This window comes from Centrocercus urophasianus, unplaced genomic scaffold (genome assembly GCF_019232065.1).
Source record: "Centrocercus urophasianus isolate 14NV4802_14NV808 unplaced genomic scaffold, USGS_Curo_1.0 seq_12, whole genome shotgun sequence".
Lineage (NCBI taxonomy): Eukaryota > Metazoa > Chordata > Aves > Galliformes > Phasianidae > Centrocercus > Centrocercus urophasianus.
Genome location: NW_024884364.1, coordinates 49,043,114 through 49,062,368, shown reverse-complemented (window position 1 = coordinate 49,062,368; position 19,255 = coordinate 49,043,114). Strand labels below are relative to the sequence as shown.

Here is a 19,255-nt window from a genome sequence, read left to right as displayed (position 1 = left end):
AGGCTTCTGCAATTCATAATTTCGTGATGTCCTCTGGTTTTGAGAGAGAGTTAGTTAAGATGAAACATGAAAAGAATTTCTCCTCACAGTCAAGACTGCTTGTGGAAGTTATACGTTCCCTAGAGACACTTGCTTCAAAGTGTCGGCTCAAACTCTGTGAAACTACACCCAAATGAGTGAAATATTCTGGGGAGAGGCTCTCGAGGCCGAGTATTTTAAGATTTTCTGGAAATATAGAGGTTATTTCTGAGGTTTCCTTGTTACTTTCTCTCAGATTTTACCATGGGAAAACTTTTTGTGCTAGTATTATAATGAATATTTATTTCAAAGTTGACTCTCTGATTTCTGACTGACTCATGACTTTGCTTTCTTTATCTAATCTCCCTTCACTAGTCATCTGTGGTAGATTTAAAATACAAAAACCTCACCTCTTCTAACTTCCTTTAGAGGAGGAGTCTGTAGAGAAAAGATTGATATGTAAGTATCAAGAGAGAAAATAATTTCTATCACAGCATGCCGTTAAATAGTATTTATTTACACTAAAGAACCTTAGGGCAAATAAATTAATATGCAGGCATTGTGTGGGTGTTTCTGAACAGACACTGAAGTTCCAGTGCATACATATTCTGTGGAAACACATCAGAGAGAGCCGGCATATTGTGTTGAAAGTCCTGATTTGGGTTCCACGTGTCTGCAGGTTTTTTCCATGATCTTTGTGCAGGTGAATTGCTGGTTGTGTCCCAGAGGTGAGCACTTCTGTACAACCATCCTGATGTGATTACGTTTAATGTGTGTTCTTAAAGAAACTGAAAACCCAGCACATCAGCAGAAGTTTTGCAAGCACTGAAACGTTTTCTTCACCAATTTGTCCACTTTTTAGGAATTGCTTTCTTTTTTAAACATCCTTAGAAAGGACAGCTCGGTTTATTTTTTGCTGAAGGTGGCATAATTATTGATGTCCTGCTGGAATCTACCGTATATTCCAGTCTTCCTGTGAGTCTAATCCCCCAGGGATTGTTTGAAAATATTAAAGCTGTTTGTCAAGTTGAAAGAAAGCAAAATATTCGTGTTGCACGGTAGGTATCCTGTACTTCTTTTGCAGAGATTGATAGTGAAATCTCTCAAAAATGCTTTTGTAATTCAGTGAGTGTTGAAGGCAGGCTATTTATCATTTAAATTCTCCTATGCCTTTAAAATTCAGAAAAGCGGGGGGGATAATAAATTACTCACCTAATTAATGTTTTTTTTTATTATGGATTGATGTTAGAAAAAACTGTTGAGAGAGAAAAGTAATGTTGTCCGGTAAAAACAAATAAAATTACGTAGGTGAAGCTGCACAGAATAACAGTTAACCAGGAATCAGATTGGAAACATATTCAGGTATCTAAATCTATTTAGAGAGATTTAGTAGGCTTTACAAAAACATCTTCCTAAGGAATGTGACTGCTGTAAGTCAAGAGTGAATGTACTCTCCTAGTTAGGTGATTTTTCCATGCATGGCAGGTAAGTCTGGTCCCCAGTTTCAGTTTCCTAAACTTATTTATGTCCCTGCAGAAAGAATAATAGGAAGGAAGCCTGCATACCAAGCAGCACATCAGCACGGCATTTCATCTGTTGTCTTCTAAGGGCACCTCTAAGCTCAGACTTCTCTGCAGTGGGTGCCATTTTGCTGGCTGAGCTCTCAGTGCCAGAGGTGGGAGGCCAAACATCTGTGATCTTGCCTTAGATTGGTACCTGAATACAAGCGTTTGTGTTGGTTGTATTGATAGGAGTTGGTGCTCTCATTTGCCATGCTTTTGCTTCATTCAAGTATGGAGTGTTGGCAAGGAAAGAGTGTCAGTGGACATCGTGGCATTGCTCAGCTTAGTTTTGTGTTTCCAAAAGTAGTGCAACATCCAAGGTCAAACCATATGTATAAGATTCAGTCAGACAAAACGAATGACATTTTTAAGTCTTTTTTTTTGGCTGATATTTAAGCCTGGTTAGTTTGTGTGGCAGTTTAAGACATAGTGACAGCAGAAAAGATGTCTAAAATAACACTTGCGGTATCTTTTCTGGCCCTTTCTTAAGCTCTGTTGTCATCGTAGAGCAGTTCAGTGTGTCCTTGCGTACATTTCTTATTATTTCCTTTCCTCATTCCCTTTCCTGAGAGCAGCTGCCATTTGCATGCCATGCAGAGGGACAAGGTTCAGCATAACTGCAAGACTTCTCTTTGACTCAGGCTGGAAGCTCGTGGCCCAGCTCACAGCGACACACGAGTGAGGCATCTGGTGCCAACAGAGCTCTGTTATTCATTGCCCAGTGCCTAGAGAGCTGAGACACAGACCAAGCGAGCTGCAGTCACGCTGCTTGCTGTAGTCATCTCACCAATGGCCCTGGGGGAGAGAGCAGCCACCACAACTCAGTTTTGACCACGTCCTGTCAGCTCAGCAAGGAGCATACTGCCTTCCTAAATTAGCAGCCAAGTATTACTCACAGCAGGATGTAGTCCACCTGTCTCTGAGAAGATGTTTGCAATTCTCTTACTCCACTTATAGCCTGAATGCAGACATGCTCCCTTGCTGTGTGTGCGTTTATGTGTCACAAGGCACATGCTGGAGCCAGCAGCATGGCATGCATGCCACTTGTCTCCCTTCAGCACTGCTGCTGCAAAACTAGTCAGTAGCTGCAGATGATAGGATGCTTAACATATGACAAGAGAAGTGTGATTACATCACCTGGTTTCCTTCCTATGAATTAACCAGCAGTTTTTGTGTGAAACCTAGTAGCTTTTGTTCGGCTGCAGAATAGCTTGTGTTTTTGCCTAAGTTCATCTCAAAAAGTCTCACCAGACAGACTTTTTTACCAACAAATGGAGGAACTCTGCACTCTCCCTCCTTTTGATAGCCACACTAATGGTTAATCACAAGTGATGATAAGTATGTGCTTTATTTCTCGTTTGAACTTGGCCTCAGCTTCCATGTAGTGATTTGTTTTATACATTCCCTTCTGTGCTAGATTAACAAGCCAGTTGGTTCTTACTGTTTTCTCCATGTGAAAATACTTACGTGCTGTAATCAGATAATCTATCTTTTTTTTTTTTTTTTTTTTATAAACTGCAGGTTGAACTCTCCAAATGTTACATCCTAAATAATTTTTTTAAGCCCTCTAATAATTTTTACAGCTGTTTTCCTTGATCTTTGTTTTTTTGCAACTTTCTAAATTGTGGAGATCTAAATCCAGAGGGAGTTATCAGATATGATATTAGTATTACCAGTGAAAGTTTAAAATAAAGCTTTCCTTCTTTCTTTGCTCTTTATTTGAAGGCTTATCTTAGCACTTCCTGCACTGTGAAATTAGATTTTAAGGAACCCTTTTGTTGCTGAGTAAAGCCTTATGAATAAGGACATGTGCTAGCATAACGTGCTGTTAGAACCATTCACACGTATGTTCTTGACCAGTTGTAAAGAAAATCTTTAGCTTTTAAGTGTCACTGACACTTGTGGGTAACAAAACTATAAAGAATGTCAATCTCTAATTTGTTCCCTTTCCCTTTTCTTCCTGAAGATCAGTCATTTACTTGTAGTACAAAAAACATTTTGAAGTAGAGATCCATTATAAATGCTTTTACCAAAAAAGGTGTCAAGGTAACCAAAAGCAGTCATACTGTAGGATTCAAGTATTTCTCCCAGCATTATGACTCTGTCCTAGTACCTTCTGTTTGCCCTGTAACAGCATGGAGGGATGACTGGCCTTCATGAAACTCCTTGACTGCCAAAAGCTACCAGAGACTGGAGCACCTCTCCTGTGAGGACAGGATGATAGAGCCGGGACTGTTGAGGTTGGAGGAGACCTCGGAGGGATCTCACTGATGTCTGTGAATACCTGAATGGAAGGTGCAGAGGGCAGGACCAGGCTCTTTTCAGTGTTACCTGTGCCAAGACTGTTGTCTTGGCAATGGGCAGAAATTAGAACACAGGAGACTCCCTGTGAACACCAGAAGGCACTTGTATGCTGTGCAGGTGGTAGAGCAGTGGCACAGGCTGCCCAGGAAGACTGTGGAGTCTCCTTGGAGATCTCCAAAAGCTGCCTGACCGTGGGCGGTGAGTGATCTTGTTCGAGCAGATGGATCCTGAGGTGTCCTCCAGCCTCTGTCATCCTGTGGTCCTGTGAATCCAACATTAGTAAATAAGACAAATAAGAACACATCCCAAACAATTGAGGACAGAAAGAATTAAATGTGTAGCCAACACAACACTTCACAGCACACTGTAAACCTTTATCTTGTATTGTACGGTATCCACTAAACCTCGTGAATCTTGTAGAAGTCATGAGGTGAGCCAGTTGTCTTCACAGTATTTCTCTCCAGAACAGCACCTATGTGTTAGCTATTGTTGCGTACCATAATGTCAGAATACTGAATAGAACTAATTTAAATACATTAACACTCTTAACTATTTTCCCACAATGTGGAGAAGTTATAACAGCAAGATCCTCTAATTATTATTGGGATTTTTAGATTGCATGTTCACACGAAGTGTTTCTTTTTTGGAGTATGTTTTATTTTACATACATATAACATGCTCCACAGAAAAATAAGAAGGGAAACATTTCCAAAATAAGATGGAGAGACAATGATAGTCATTTCAGAATGTCATCTGAGAATTAAATCGGCAATTGTATAGGTGGAGGTCAACAAACTCAGAAAAAATACAGGCTTCTAGACAATAAATTATTTGTGATACTTGCATCATTGTTTGTTGTCCACTGTATAGTCATTCAGCTCTGATTAAAATAGGCATACATCTTTCTCACGTGAATAGTTGTATCTGGTTAGATGGTGTACTTGTCTCATGGTGATGTAAATGAGAACATGTTGTAGTACCACAGACAGAGAATTAGATTTATAAAAGCTTCTCTTCATGATGTTTTAAAATATACTATTTGTTAAATTGATTGTATTATAAAGTAATCCTTAATGTATAGTTTTAAAAGCTGATAGACGTTTGTGTGGAAGAGTATAATTAATTTAAGGAACCTCCAATGAATATCTTATTTCACTTTACAGCATTTAATTATTATATTATATAGACAAAAACGAAGCATAAGATATAAAGCCTGAAATACTGGAGTAGGAAGCTGGTCAAGATACGTTGCAGACGAATCACAGAGGAAATATTCTTTGTGTTCAGTGGCAGATGTAGAAATCTGCAAATAGGTTTACTATTGCAGAATGCTGGACTGTCTTTCATGTTTGATTTTCGCAAATGCTTTGCCTTCCCCCAGAATGATATATTATTTGGCCTACTTATTTGTTTTTGCACAGAAATCAATTTCCACTGGATATTCTCTCCGAGACCACTTCTGTGTGCTGTTCTGAGGCAGTGAACTACTTTTCAGTAACTTGTTCAGCTTTCTTTCCCTAGCCTATGAGCTCAGTGAATGTATTGCTTACGTTATACTTCATCAAAGATGCTGAAAATTTATTGAGCCAGTTTCAGCATGCCTTAGGTTCCTGGAAAAGTGCACTGCTTTGCAAAGCACTTGAATGCTTGGGTTCACTGGATCTTGCTCTTTCCTTTCTCCTTCTGTCATAGATGTTGGCTTTGTTCCCCATATGGTTCTGCCAGAGCTTCCAATTTGGAAGACAGTACGTTGATGAATGCCAAAAGAGAAGGGGGTCAAATACTCTTGTTTTGATGGGGTGATGCAAAGTGGCTTGAATGGTGCCTCTCTCCCTCGTTGCAGTCCTCTCCGCTGTCAGATGTGGTGATCTCCATGCTAACTCCAACCCCCAGACTCCCGACAGCAGCCTGTGAGGAGCAGCATTCAGCAGCTCAGGGGTCTCAAGGCCAGGTAAGCCAAAGGAATTGTCTCACATGGCCTTACCTTGGCAACATTGTCTCTTGGACAATCTCCTTTCTTTTTTTTTTTTCCTGATAAACATGCAGCTGAAGCTGTCATAAGGTTTCATTGGCATTTGTATTGTATTGCTTCTGTGCCATGAAGATTGTATTATTACTTTCTAAGTCCATGTTTTCCGTGCACCATTCATTCTCTGGCTACAACCTACCATCTTTCTTTCTTGCTGCATAAGTCCCCTTTGCTGCAGTACACTTAACAAATACATCTTACGAAGTAATCTATATTAGTCTAAATAACCACTTTGCCAATCTGACAATTTTTGTGTTGTAATTGCTATCAGCAGTGTTACATAGAGACATTTGTATTGGTGATGATACTCTTAGGTAACGTTGAGCTAGTACTGGATAATTTTATTGGGTAACATACAGCATTCTTCTTCCATTATTACTTTCTGTAAAAAAACCTCATATTTATGCTACTGATAATCTAGAAAGCAAGTTTCTTAATCTTGAATGTTATGTGTTTTTAAGCTACGTGCTTTTCAAAAATCTGTGTGTTTCACCTATGAATTTTAGTCCAAAGTAGTTACTTTATAACTTTATCAGATTATTAAATCCCACCTCTGTGTTTTATTGACTAAATTTCTGCAAAATGGCGTTGACTGGTGTTGACTGTTTAGTCATGTTATATTCCAGGGAATTTATCAGTTCATGGACTGTTTTGCCTGAGATTAATAGTGGCTTAGAACTCTATAATTACTGAAATCATACTGCTTTCCAGCATCAAGTATTGTCAGAAAATACTACAGTCTCAGTGAATTTCTTTGGTGTTCCAGAATGTATTGAAAATTAGCTTCATAAAAATGATACTCTCTCAAACATTTTTAAGATTCTAAGATCCAGCACAGTTATCCGGGTGTGCAGATTTAAAGTTGTCTTTAACATTCATTTTGGTTACTAATGGCCTCCTCATCTGTTAAAATGCTTTTTTTCTGCTTACTGGTAATAATTTTTTTTGCTTTTTTTTTTTTTTTTTTTGTAAAGTGTGTTTTTACCCTTTTCAAACATGAATCAGAAGTTGGAGACTTTGTTTTCTTTAGCCAATAATTTCCTATTCAAATTAATCATATTTGATTTTTCTTTCTGTTGTGTGTGGTTTTATTTTTGGTTTGTTTTTTTTTTTTTTGGTTTTTTTTTTTTTGTTTTTGTTTTTAAATATGCATTTCATTTGTGGCCTTAACACAGAACTACAGTGTGTTTTTTTTTTTATACATGTTGCCATTTTTTTTATAATTGTCTTAGTAATGGCTTTGATCCCTACTGGTAATGAGCAAGGAAGAGTCCTTCCACATTTTTATTCCAAAAGTCCTTTCGCATACTACAAATACATTTCTATGGAACAAATCACCCAGTTCTCTAATAAGGTTTGGTGATTTCCTTTGTCTCGTCTTACCAACAGTACATCCTCCTGGGATCCACTGGCATAGTATTTATATGTATTCAAGATCTTGAGCTCTCAGCTTATCAAGAATTTTGAGAGATAATGGTGCCTTTAGTGCAGCATATCATCCTCTATTTTCTTTGTTCTGTTTAATAACAAGTATCCTGAAAATGTTAGAAATTATGATGTTAGTGTTTTAGTTGTGGAGATCTCCTCAGCAGTTTGAGGTGATAGCAACCATACAAAGAATCTCTTAAATAAGAATTTACAGCCTAACTTGCTTGTTTCTCAGGCCTCTTCCACAGAGATCCTTCCTTCTGCAGAGGTTGCTATGCGTAAGATCGAACTTCAGTGCAGCCATTTCTGTAACGACTCCCAGTTTATTTAGAAGCCTTTTGCCTGCCTCAGCTTATCCTTACCAATGATAACCATATGTCAGTGAGATTAAGCTTATTTTGTAAATATTGCTCCTTCTCTCCATGGATATGAATTTTTTTTCCAAAGACCAGAGTCTTGTCAGCTTTTCACCAGAAGCATAGCCAGTAGCTGATCCTCAGCATTTGAGCTTTTTGTTTTCAGACACTTAGAAGATGAGGCAGATTCCCAGGAAAATATCTGTAGAAGTTTTGTTACTTACATACATTAACTATAGTTTATATGTGGCCCAAGCAAGACAAGGTGTCTTGACCTGTAACTTAACCTGATGATATCTGCTTTAGCACTTTCATAGTGAAACTAGGACTTGCATAGCATCATTGAATCCTTAGACTACAACTTTCATCTCCTAAAGAGAATGGCTCTCACCAGTCTATAGTGAAGATGGAGCTCATCCAGACTGAAAATGTCGTATTTCAGAAAAAGGAGTTACAGAAGAAATTCATGCCAAGCCCTGCAAGTCAAGTGTTGCAGAAACCTTCTATTTCAGAGAGGTACTAGGAACAGCTGGTGTCTAAACTGTTTAGACAGTTCTGTAGTAATTTGCTTATTTGAACCAATGAGAAGAAAATCAAAAAGCAAAAGTTTCTTTCTGAGTAAAGCAAACAAACAAATGAAAATGTAACAGCAACATTAGCAAAATTTGCCAGTATTGTGAGAGTCTCTAAGCATAAAGTTAGGTAAATCAGATTCCATCCCTACTTTAATAAAAAAGGACTGTACGTTTTGTCTTATTATCTTATATCGTGCTTCACATAAGCCAAGCATCAGCACAATCTGTGTTTGCAATTCATAAGAATTATCTTTCTTATTCAGGGGTCAAATTCCAGAGTCAAAAGAGAATCGCTTGCAAAGTCTCTTCCTGTTCCTACCCTTAGTCTATTCTCTGTCCCTTTCTTGTACAGCTAGTTTTCGGCTTCCACTAGGGTCTGTTTCTGCATCTGATTTTGACTTTGGCTCTTTTATCTGTAAAGAAATTATGGTAGTCTTAATTATTCCTCTGATTTGTTACAGAGGTGTAATGTTCTTTAGATAACAGAAAAACATTTTGCAAAGCTGATGGTCATATTTTAGTAGATGTGTACTTGTTCCTGGGACTGGACTATAGAAGTTTCTTCAGTTCTGTGCTTTACTGGTGTCTTTGCATTAACACAGTTTTTACGTGTTGGGTGTCAGATCATTTGAGTATCTTCTATTATGTAGTCACTGTTATTTCCCTGATGTAGAAGTGGCTTTTGAAAATCGTATTTTAACAAAATAAAAGTGTGCTAATTTTGCCCTGTGCATTCTTATCTTATTATTGATATGATGGATTTGACAGTGAGATGACTGTGCTAATATCATGTGTGATAAGAGGAATGAGTCCATAGGGAATTAGAATGTCTTAACTAGAAAACCAAGATCGAACAGACAGGTGAGACAAAATTACTTGTAGATGTGAGAACATAAAAAATAGTTGAAGCTCAGTTAGAAACGGTGAGAAGTTTGCACGTGTTACTCAGAAGAAACAGATCACTCTTCACTAGATTGATGCTAATTGTGTTGATTAGTTTACTTTTAAAAAGTGGAAGATATTTCAGATAGATATATCAGTTGATAAAAGCTAAGAATGGACATATTTTGGGAATGACATGCCTGAAATGTAATAGTGCAAGTTGTGACTAGTTTTGTATAGAAGCACAGAGTTATGTACAAAAATATTCAGTATTGGCCAGTGCATAAATATTCTTTTCAAAAAATAATTCCAGGGCAATATTTCTTTAGAAACATTTTGGAAGAATTCTTTTTGTTTGAATGGAAAGACTGTTTCATTATAGGCCAGCATTAAGACAGTTGGTATTGGTGAAATGTGCATTGTCTTTGTACGTGAGAATGCCGTATTTCAAGCAAGTAAAAGAAACTGTCAGAACCACTGTCAGTTGGTTATTGCTTTTCTAGCTTGAAACTATGTGTTTTAAAATTGTTATACCCATACTTACATGCTTGTTCCTTAACTTTTATGCATTTTTTTTTTTAAACTTGGTATTTTGAATAGCTTGTTTTAATTTGTTTAGAACTTTACCAATGGTAATGCACAGGTAGACAGGGAAGCTTTCTGTATGGTAAAAAGAGGTACTCCTGGCACTAAATCCCAGCAGTATTTTTTCTTGGTCACTTAAACTTAGTAACTAGAAAATCATGCTATTTTAAACAGTATCTTTTGTAATGTTGGGGTTTTTTTGGTAAACAAACTTTACATTGGTTTGGATTTCTAAAAACCGGTTATTAGATATTACCAGTGAATAATTCACAGCCTCTGGATCTGCACAAGAACCACTCAGCCGTCATTATTCACTATTCTGAAGTTATCCTTAAAAGTCACTGCTCACTGAATAGCAGTGAAATGTTGGCATAGAATTTTTTTTTTAAATAAGCATATTTTAAACTGACATGAACATCCTTTAAATGTCCATTATTTGCAGATGTTTCGAGGCTGAGACAAAATGACATTTATATATTCCTTGAGACTTCCCTTGCTACTTGGTGAATCATAGTTAACTGAACTCTGTTTTTATTCATGAAATATTACTTATCTGCATTTTTTACCTTCTAAGTCAGTGAAAAAGTATATCTTGCTAGAACATGAACTTGTCCATTAGGTAACATTTTTTATTACTTTACATTGTGCTGAAGAGATAAGGCAAATACACTTCCTGTCGTGGCCAACTTCTGAGATGGTTGTTTTGAGCCTTGCTTTTATAGTAGTCTTCTAAGCTACTGCTAAAATCATTTCCTTCCTTTTTTTTTATTCAGTACAGCTCAGGTTCCGAGGAAATTTTTTATGGCAGTGGAGAGAATTGAGGGTGCTAGCATCCAAAATGCATTATCCTTGGATTTTTAAACTATGCTTGTCATTATTTAAGCTTGACTCAGAACATGTAGGACTGAAGTATGACAGTCCTGCGCTCTTTGTACTTGATATGCAGAGCACGTTAAGATTCCTTGTTCACTGTGTCAATCATGTGAAAGTGCTAGTAATAGATATGAAGCGTGGAGAAAAATGATTTATGTGCTAATTGCTAATAAAATGTGTGTTTAGTTTACCTGGAGTGCCAGATTAAGTCAAAGGTGTGTACCCCTGTGAGACATGAATGAAGTATGTGCTTTGGGGAGACCATGCAGCCACGTAGCTTTTCTCCACCTGGAGTCTGCCTAACTTGTGTGGGCAGAACTGAACAAATTTGCCCAAGTGAATTCAGCTCAGGTTATGGCACTCCCAAATCTCATTATGCTCCAGCACGTACCAGTGGCATAGCATCTTTCTGCAGTCTGACTGAGTTTGCAGAGAGACTGTGTGTGTGCAGTGAATCTGCTGCTTCCCAAACAGAACAGCTTCCCCCTGAAGAATTGGATTTTCTGCTTTTCAAGCGTTTGTTTACTTGAAGCCTTTGTTTTAAACTAAACTCTTTTCTTTTACCACGTTATTCTGCAGAAATTGCCTTATTAAGGGTAGTCTAGTTAAACATACTCCTCAGCATCTGAACATCTCACAGTCAGCTCACAGAGAAGAAACACATTATATAGATTTTCTTTCAGTGAAGCCTTGGAGATCCTCTATTCTATATACATTATATACATATACATTATATATTCTGTATGTATATTACTATGTATATTTGTATGGGCCTTCCTACCTGAGCTGCTTTGATTTAATGGTGCGTTCATGTAAATTATTGATAATCATACTGTTCTGTAGATCACACACTCACCATTTGCACCCAATATACGGATGAGTGCCAGTTCTTGTTTTGTCAACTGTATGGAAGAATTTCATTCTTCAGTCAGCCTATAAGGATTTTCATGTAATGTTCTACTGTCTAGTTTTCATTCTGAATGCTGCAAGTGAAAAGCAATCAGGTTATATATTTTTTTTCTCTGAAGTTAAGTTATCATACAGTGCAAACTGGTGAGATTTCAGATAGAATTAATCAAAATGGTGTCACGGGTGTGTCATTGCTAATTCTGCAGTTTTAGTTATACACAGAGGTCACAGCTTCAGGCTTGACTTTTACCTTGGTTCAGGCTTTTCCTTCCTGAAAGTGATTTTGAACAGACTTAGTAGACTTGTCATACTCTTATAGCTGATGAGGTAATGATCTCCACCACGGAAGCTCTGGTGGTTTAAGATATGGCAGAGCCTGAAGCTGAACCAGAAGAGCTGAGTGGTTTTGGGTGTCCCAAACCCAAAGGCCAGATCAGTGGTGGAAGTCTTCCTGTGATGCTGCCACTCTGGAGCATCAAAGCTCCAGCTGTGGGGCCAAAGCAAGAGATTGCATTTGCTGAGCGGCTGCAGTGGGGCACCTGTTTCTGCAGTGCTTCCATAAACACAGCCTTAGTGTGGGCTCGGACAAAGCCCTTCGGATAATCAGCATTGCATTCAGAACTTCACAAGAGAGATGGCTTCCCAGGACTGCTTTGGATTGTACCTTTTTCTAATTAGTGGTTCTGGCATCTTTCAGTCAAATTTTTACCTACTCAGAAAATGCATGCAGAACAGGAAAGGATCTTTTTCAAACAATGTACCCATTGTAATAAAAAGTACAGCTTTGTACTTTCCCTTGTATGTAAGGTAGTAAACAGTTTTGTGTTGGTTATTTTGTGGGTTACAGTGTAGCTTAGCAGCTATCCCAAATCTGTGTAACAAGAATTGTGTTCGTGGTTGACCTAAATCAGCTTAAATAAACTTAGTTCAAGTCATGCATGCATAAAGTCATTTCCTATTTGTCTGATCTGCTAATAAGCAGTCTGAATAAACAGAATAATCAATCACAGAAGACTTCTTCTGTAGCATGACTGTGCATCTCTGGTGAAGGAAATGTAAAATAATTTCCTAGTCTCTACTCAGTTCCCTCCATAATCAAGTCTCTGCATTTACTGACTCACCTTAATCATTTTTACATTCCATTACGGAAAAAAAAAGCAAAAACTGAGGTTAGCTTCATGGAAGGTACTAGAAGAAAACAAGTGAAGCTTTTTTGCAGGTTTGGGAGAGCCTCCTTAATGGATTAGCCACATGACATGTATTGTTCCTGCACAGAACTGGAGCTGGCCTGCAAATGTAATGATGTTTTTACTTTTATGCTGAACTATTTTTATATTAACTGGCTGTGATATTTTAATCATATACTTATACAGATCATCACATTTAATAACTTTTGTTGAGGTATGTTATAATAAAAAATGTGTAATATCTGAAAGATCAACATGTTGTAATACTTTACAGCTCCTTAGTATACTTCTGCACTTGCAAATCAGTTCTTCCTTTTGCAATCACCATAACATAAAGGTAAAGACAGTCTACCTGTTCTAGCTAAAAACATTTTCGGAGTATGTCCTATTAAGTGTAGCTGACAAGACTAGAAAAACAGTCCATATTAGCAAGCGTTTCTACCATACTAGTTAATGGCAATTTCTAGACTGCTGGTTCAGAAATACTAGAAAATACTGTTCCAGATCACTCGAGTAGTTGCTTGAAAATGATATATAAGTACATCTTGAGCAGTCTAATGCTGCTAGTAGTGTGTTAACATGGAAGTACTGCTGCTATTTCTGCCTCTTCTGCTAAATGCTGATGGCTCAATGAAAGTAACTTGTAGAAATGTGGGAGTAATTCAAGCATAACTGCCGGCTTTTTTACAGGAATTCAGTTATATGTCCTACATAAACTCAAACAAGACTTGAAACGTTTTGTCATCTTACCTTATTAATATTAGGTTCAACGTTCATTACTTGCTTAACATTAGAATATCTTACGTCTGTAGAGAGGTGAAATGCAGAAAATATGATTATTTGTCCTGTGAGCTTTCAAGTTAGAAAATTTGGTTCCAAAAAGATTTGGCATGAGTACATTTTGACATTGAAAAGGGGCTTTTCCTCTGTAATAAAATCAATCATCATCCTGCAAAAACAGTAATCCTTTTATTGGCACAAAGGAAGGATGTGGTGCACCTTTTTGAATAAGCATTGTAATTCAGCCATAAATGAAACCACTTCTCCTTGTTACTTGTCTGGTCCTGTTTTGTGAGTACAGATATTAAGTACTGTTGGTCATTCAGGGCTTATTTATTTGCTTCAGTATGTTTGTTGACCTCAAATGTAAATCAGCTCCAAGTTTTAAAAATTATTGCTTGCGGTTTAAGCACAATTACATCTTATTATATTGTCAAGTGTTTTTTTGCAAATTTTTTTTCAAGCCAAAAGTTTAGATGCGATAAACTACACCTAATGCTAAGCTTGCTGTCTGGTAGGCCAGAAGGTCACTTCCAGCCATGTTTTGCCAAAAAGTTGCTTTGAACCTTTCCATTTTATACAGTATCACTCCCATATTCTCCTCTCCTCCCCTCCCCATTCCTTTCCTCCCATCCCCTCCCCTCCCATCTTTTTTCTTTTTTTAATGACTCTAACATAATGTCAAACTGTGAAACATAGTGGAATTATTCTGTTTTAACGAATTTGATTAATATATATTTAGTAGTATACTGGAGAAACCATCCTTTTCATCTTTATGTACGTTTGATTTCCCTCTTGATATTGATAGATCATTACAAATTATCTACTGAAGAGTAGATTCAGATATTTCAAATTCATCCTAATTACACAACTATTCATAGTGTCATCAGAGGACTGTGATCTGAGAGAGGAATAAGATGATCAGTACAAGCAATTAGAGCAGTGAGGTTCAGTGGAAGAAGAGAAAGAAAATGGTCTGTCCACAGCCCAGCTTGGAGGCTGCAGCCTGGAGATCATGTGAGTTTTTCCAGTCCGTATGTGCTTCATTAGCTACCAGGGCCAAAATCCAAACATGAGAGAAAACTTGGTGTCTGAGATAGGTTAGGCTTGCTGGTTTTACTTGGGACCAGTTTTGTGGGAGACTTTAACATCAATTTACCAACTGTTTTCCTTTTTTTTTTTTTTTTTTGTCCTATAAATTAACCATCTTTCTTTCCTTTTACTCTAACTTTTACATCAACATCAATGTTTTGCAATTTTCCAGAGTTGCCTTCCATAGAATCTCAATTTCTCTCGCATGTGCTTGTTTCAGTCATGCCTCAAAGCTGTGCTTTGCCCTGCGCTGTGTCTCTCAGAGCTCTCTATTCTGACTGCGTCACCAATCCTGTGAGCACTGTTTGCTCTCGCCTTGCCTACAGCTCTATGATTGAAGAGAGTGCTAACTTTGCTGGAGGTTTTTAGAAGTCCAGCCTCTTCGCAAATATTCTCCTCTTGACTCTTAAGTCAGTTTTGCTTTAGGATTTCACGGTAGAGAGGGTATGTTAATTCATTGTTATGTAAGGATCACCACCATTTTATGACAGTTTGTGTTACTAAGATTTTCAGACGGATGTGTTAGAGACACCTGAGAATGAATTTTGTAGTGATTCAGAGCATTGTTTGCACTGAGGGGAAAAACTGAATGTCCCCTTCAAAAGAGGGAGCAAAATAGGGGTAGCATTATTTTTGCAGAGCTGGAGGAAATAAAAATTCTGCTACTGTGGTATGTTCATTGCTACTGAAGTCGACGTGTTGATGAATTGTTTTAGGTATATAGCTTTTGCTGTGGCTTTGTCCCAGTTGTTCTACTTGACCACTAAACTCAGCCTCAGGGCTTGTTTCTGTAATTCTAATTGCACTTTTCAGTGCGTTTAGAGAGAATTTAAACAGCAGATTTTATTCATCTAAATGATTGCTCGCTGTTCTAGAAACTCACATAGTTCACTTTATTATAGTTACTTGTCCTGAGAGGATAGCAAAAATTGAAGTACATTTTGTAAAGAAGAGGGGATTTAGCAACAGAATTGTGAGTGTATCAGATCACAATCTCTCTCTCTCCTACGAAGATGTTAACTCGGAAGGCAGATGCTAAGCTGTTTACCACAGTCAGGCGTGAGGCGTGATCACTCAGCTCTAAATTAAATCTACCCATGATGGTTAGCATGGAGGTAATCAAATCACTTGCACCATTTGAGCTGATTCCGTCGCCTTTCATTATCAAAGCTCATTTAAACTGCTTTAAACCTAAAGCTGAACTGATAAAACAGATAAATTTGTGCATCTGTGATCACATTTTCCTGCTGTTATGTTTTGTGCTATCTGAACCTAAAGACTGTGTGTTAAATAGAACCCTAAAACTGATGACAATTAGTCATATCCTGTGTCTTGTCATCTTAGTATTTATATTAATTAGCCACTATAAGTATAATTTTGTCCAACACAGAATAGGTTTCAGGTAACATGGAGGATCTCTAAGTGATACAGCACACACAAATTACATTCTGCCCTTAGAAAATGCCCCTTTCCCTACTGGATCACAGACAGGAAATAAGAAGTTATTTGCTCATTGCTTTAAAACTGTAGTGACTTTTTCTGCCTAGTGATTCCAATTTAACAGCTGAGAACAACGATTTCCTTGTGCACGGTGTGTAATCTCACATCATTGTAAGGCTTTTCAGTCCTGCTGAGAACAAAAATAGTCAATGCCACACTCCCTCCACCCCACTTACTATTATACCTGCTCCATATAGTCGACATGAAGAAAACAGACTTGTGAGCAAAAATGAAGTCTGCTATTGGTAGAATGCTTATGAAACTCTTGCTAGCTATGCATTTTGTAAAAGCTATAATGACTACTTCTGTTTTGCTCATCAGCAGCATCAGATTGTTTCTAATCCTCAGACTTGAATTCTGCTGCCCATATGTGTTTCATTGGCCAAGGAAATGGCCGCTGAAGGCATAATAGCCATGAGACTTGATTCATGATTGGTTTTGCTAGCATTTTTAATGCCTTTCTATCTAACTAATAAACCACTTAAATTGTCTTACTAAATTGTACTTAAATTGGGCCCACCAAACTGAAACGGAGGTAAAAGGATGTGGTCAAGATTTAAAAACATGATGTGGTTCTTACTGTACAAAGTGCAGATGTTCTGCAAAATCCAGTCACCCTGGGGTTTGGGAAAGCAATGACAAGGTGCATCTTTTTTTTCAGGTGAGTTCAGAACACTTGAATTATTTCAGAATCTATAAAGATGTGTGAAGGGGGAACAACTGAAAACTGAGATTTTGTGTGTTCTGCTTAAAGATAGCCCATATTTTGAGATGTTAGGATTGAACGCTGAGCCTGCTGAAATGAGCTGTTACTCCCTGCATCTTTAAAGGTTATTTGACTATGTGAAAGGTTAAATTATGCCTTCTAATTTGCATGCAGATTCTGGAAAGTAACTCTTGTAGCTGAGATATCTTTGATTTATGACCATCTTCACCATGTACTCAGAGCATGTGCTGTTGCTCATAGTAACGAGGGACTGTTGACGATATCTGTGACTATTAGCCAGAGTCAGTACTGACCGCAGACAGGCAGGTAGAATGCATGAATGCGTTTCAGTCAGTGACAGCTCTTCATTTCTATCTGTGGCAGCCACACTGCAGAAAGGGAGTGTTTCACTTAAAGATCTGAGCAAAATTCACCTTCAGATGTCCTCTTAGTAGCAGTGATGAGTAAGAAAAAAAATTGTGCTGGCTGATTTTTAGTTCCAGCTTATCAGATAAAGCAATAATAAATAAGTACATTTTGCATAGGAATAGTATCATGGAAAACGGCATGAATTGTGTCTTTTTTCAAATTGCTTTGCAGGCTTTACTGCAAGAAGTGCAAAATTCACCAGCTGGGTCCCAGTAATTGTGCCTGACTGCACAATCTGAGCTCCCTGTAGTGGAGTTCTCCCACTGAAAAAAAGTTGCATGCATCCTCCTAAGGTTATTTACCACTGTCAGCTGATCTATCTGGGTCTTTCTGCTTTTGGCTAGCAGACATTCATTGGGTTTTCACTAGGGGAAAAAAATTACATGGCAAATGAGTGAAACTGTAGACTACTTTTTACTCCAGCCCTTCTAAAAGTCAACCCAATGCAACTGACTTTGAATTGTTGGGTAATTTTTTTGTGCTATAAATATTTTTCGTTTAATCATTTACTCTTTTAATGGTAGCAGTAGAAAGTGACTGATATAGAAACAAGGTGGATAACAGTGATCACCTGCTTTCTTTTTTTTTATCCTTTTTGCAGTGTTGGTTATCTAACTAATGCTACTTGGTATAAAGGAAGTTGGCTCTTGTTGTCAGCAGGTACTGTAAATGTTGCCAAGTTTAGTCATCTGTGGCTTAGAAATAGAAAATTGCGAAGTTTGAGCTGCCCCAGCATAAAGATAACCTCAGTTCTGAATACCCTAAACCCCGAGCGGAAATAGGGAAATTCTAAAAGCACAACAAAGAGATGATAAAAGACAAAAATAATCAGGGGAGGTAATGCAGAAAAACAGAGATGAGAAAGTGGACAAATCAACATCTAAAGCCTTTCCTCCCCTAGACCTGCAAGAGATGAGCTCCTGTAAGTACCCTGGAAGCACTGTCATGCCTGTGCTCTACTTGAGAGCCGTAATGTGTCAGTCTTTACTTGAATGAATAACCCCTTTGGAGTTAGTTCAGAGCTTCACATTCAACTTTGTTGTGAAAAAGGCTTTGCCTTTGCATCTTCTGTCTGAGGTACTTGCTGTTTTGTGCAGTGTTTAAAATACAGCTAATACCAGTGATGAAAATGAGGGGAAAAAAAACAGGGATATGTGTTTCTGCAGTTCCTGAAAAACTGTTATACTTTCAGCACTTCATTATTTTCTACTAAAAACCACTTCTGCTTTCATTCTCCTGCTTTTTCTGGAAGATGAACAGAGAAGATAACACAAATTAGGTTTCCCCTCCCCTGTTCCTTCTGGATATCTGCCAATTAATAATTTGAATTAACGGGAAGCCGGAAGGTTGAGAGTGTGACGAAATTCAGTCAACCTTGAATTCAAAGTCAGGGTCATTTTTCTATTATTGTGATGATGATATATCTCAAAGTGAAGATATGTGGTGGTTTATATCCTTTGATAAGTTCAGCACTGTCATCTTGTTTTTCATCTCATTTTTTCTACACGTGTTGTTCAGCTAATTACCACAAAATACAGGTGAGGTGTATATATCCTAAGTGAAATATTATTAAGTTCTTTACAGTGGGCTGTAAGTAAAAAGATGAACTAATATTTTCCAAGGCTGCAGAGCTGGAACTGGGAGTTGAATTTAATCCTCGGGAATCAGTCTTCAGCTGAAACAATTAGTTTATTACATTATTTGGCATTACAAAGCATATTTCACTGGCACTACACGGAGCGAGCTCAAAATATTTTTTTTCCTTAATTTTGTTGTACAAATGATGGTTTCATTAAAAAGCATGTTATGGTTCCGAAGAAATGCAGTAATTTTTGGTGCTAAAGGCTTGTTTGTTTCTCCAGCACAAAGACGGCATAAGGATTATACGAGATGAAACACAAGACTTCACAGCAAAGGATTTTGTCCCTGGATAATATGTTTTTCTCCAGGGGTGCTGGCGATTGTTTCTAAATATTGGAATTGTTTTGAGGTTTTAAGGAAAGGGGGGCTGTATAAGATATGAAAACAAATCTGTGTCTT

At 37.7% G+C, this 19,255-nt stretch overlaps 1 protein-coding gene across 5 annotated transcripts in view; it reads left to right on the top strand.

The window, feature by feature from the left end:
* Positions 1-19,255, top strand: part of TBL1X (transducin beta like 1 X-linked) — a 199,588-nt gene that overhangs the window by 104,185 nt on the left and 76,148 nt on the right. For 3 of the 5 annotated variants that reach the window (XM_042810792.1, XM_042810790.1, XM_042810791.1), the window contains exon 3: positions 5,728-5,835. The exons of the other annotated variants lie outside the window; for them this stretch is intronic. The gene's annotated coding sequence lies outside the window, so the exon portion shown is untranslated. The remainder of the gene's footprint in view (positions 1-5,727; positions 5,836-19,255) is intronic. 5 annotated transcript variants of the gene reach the window in all.